Below are 2,500 nucleotides of genomic sequence, written 5' to 3'. Positions count from 1 at the left end.
AAGAGCCTACTTCTTTTGCGATTGGCCCAAAGCAAGAGACCTTTATACAGAAAGAGAATACACAGGTATAGCTCATAAAATGAATTGTGGGTTTGTTTGACTTAGCTATGGCTGTGCACCAGTATAGACACAGCTAGTCAAGTAAATACACATTGACCATTCTGGCGCTAATGAGCTGATGTTAGAATTACAGTTACAAAAACACAAAGTTTGCTACTATTAACGCAATGACTTACATTTTTCATTTAACTAGTGTAGCTATTCGCTTTGGTCTGCAGACAGCAGCCGAGCCTGGAGGAATCTTTAAATATAGATAGATAATAAAAATGTAGGCTAGCGTATTGCTGACACGCACACTCTCCAGTCTCCGTGGAAGGGTAGGGCCCGCCTGCAGTCCCACACTCTTTGTCGGCTGAGGACTCTGGGTACGTCATTGTCTCCTGCCACGCGGCTCAGGTGGGAGGCAGCGATGCAGGTCACAGGACACTGCTGACGCGCGTGTGTACGTGGGTTTATATAAAGGTATTGATGCATTGATTGCAATCGAGAGGCCCGGAAATGGACGAATCGGGGACCGTCTGCAGCACCATCTTTTAATATTTTTTCATCTAAATGTTTCTATTGTAATTGAAAACTGGAAATGGAAACATTTCAAGTGAGGAGAGAGGTACTCTGCTCAAGCGGAGGATGAAGCCAATATTTTTTCAATAACATCGAGTGAATGGAACATTTTTGGCTCAGACCGCTCTCTTTGACTAGCATTGTAAGCTCAATGTTGAATTCTATTAGTGGCTTGAGTTTAGCATAATGGTCCATGTCCATTATGCATCATTGCGCAGGCAATAATCCTGCTATAATGGTATGGAAGGGTTTCCTCTGTACGACTTTTCTTAATTCTTTAAGATAGATATTAACCACAGGGCAATAATCAACGGTAACGGACACCAGCTAATTATTTCAGCATAATAAGCGTACACTTGCTTGCCACTGGATCAATGCATCTGCACAATCTGATCCTGGAAGACCACCATTTTCCAATTACCATGCATAAACGCTGTTCTTCCGAGCCACTGGTTCCGCTCTCACTTTGGTACTCCAAACAAACACACACAGACGACAGGAGTAGCTCTTTGTAGCAGAGCCAGAGGAGAACTCTAGGAAACCTTTTGTAATCGTTACAAGGCTTCTGCTTTTCCCTCCAGAAATTCTCGTCAGGGCTTTAACCGTTGTGCATTATCACACGAGTTCAAACCCTTCTGTCTGACAAGGCGAGCGCGTTTCAGATGTTTTCCTTGTGGGGGGTGTTTGGCTCTTGTTGTGCTTGTCCTAGATTGCTGATAAGGACAGTGTTAACTATGTTTTTGGAAGCGTGACTGGGGGATTGGGGTAATGGTTCGGATGAGTTTGCCAGTGACTCATGCTGTTACACCATGCCTACGCAAAACTGTTGCCCGGCACCTTTTACAGTCTTCTCCCTCTCGCTCTCTCTCTCTCTCTCTCTCTCCCTTGCTCTCTGGTTCGCTTTGGTTCTCTCTCTCTCGCTCTCTCTGGCTATCTCTCTTTCCCTCTCTGTCTGTCTCTGGCTGTCTGTCGGTGCGTCTGTCTCTGTCGATGTCTCTCTCTCTCTGGTTCTCTCTCTGGTTCTCTCCCTGGCTCTCTCTCTCATGCTCTCTCATGCTCTCTCATGCTCTCTCTCTCTCTCTCTCTCTCTCTCACTCTCACTCTCTCTCTCTCTCTCTCGCTCTCTCTCTCTCTCTCTCTCTCTCTCTCTCTCTCTCTCTCTCTCTCTCTCTCTCTCTCTCTCTCTCTCTCTCTCTCTCTCTCTCTCTCTCGCTCTCTCTGGTTCTCTCCCTGGCTCTCATGCTTTCTCATGCTCTCTCTCTCTCTCTCTCTCTCTCTCTCTCTCTCTCTCTCTCTCTCTCTCTCTCATGCTCGCTCTCTCTCTCTCTCTCTCTCTCTCTCTCTCTCTCTCTCTCTCTCTCTCTCTCTCTCTCTCTCTCATGCTCTCTTGGTCTCTCTCTCTCATCATCTCATCAGGGACCATGATGAGAATAAGTGCTTGCACTTTGTCATGTTTTTCTTATATCCCTTGGATATGTCTATTATTCCAAATAAATCAAATCAAATCAAATCAAACTATCAGTCTGTCTCTCAAATAGCTCAAGAGCTGTACTCTCCCCATCACCTTTCCCCCTCTTTAACTATCTTTCTCTCAGCTTATTGTCACGCACACACATACACACACACACCCGCGAGGGCACACACACACACACACGCACACAAACACACACACAGATTAATATCCCCCCCTCCAGACGTCATTGTGTAAGCCCGTAGCAAACCGTGCCCTTGTTTTAAATATCGCTCCTGTTCTGCCTAATTCACCCGGTTACATAAGACGCACAATTATACAACACAACTCACCACGTTCCTGGAGCTCCGTGCTGCAGCGCAGGCCCGGGGCAGGGGGGGTGTATTATCTGCAGAAGGAATAAGCCAC

The sequence above is a fragment of the Gadus chalcogrammus genome, chromosome 22 (assembly GCF_026213295.1).
Source record: "Gadus chalcogrammus isolate NIFS_2021 chromosome 22, NIFS_Gcha_1.0, whole genome shotgun sequence".
NCBI classification, from domain to species: domain Eukaryota; kingdom Metazoa; phylum Chordata; class Actinopteri; order Gadiformes; family Gadidae; genus Gadus; species Gadus chalcogrammus.
Note: the sequence above shows the minus strand (reverse complement) of the source record.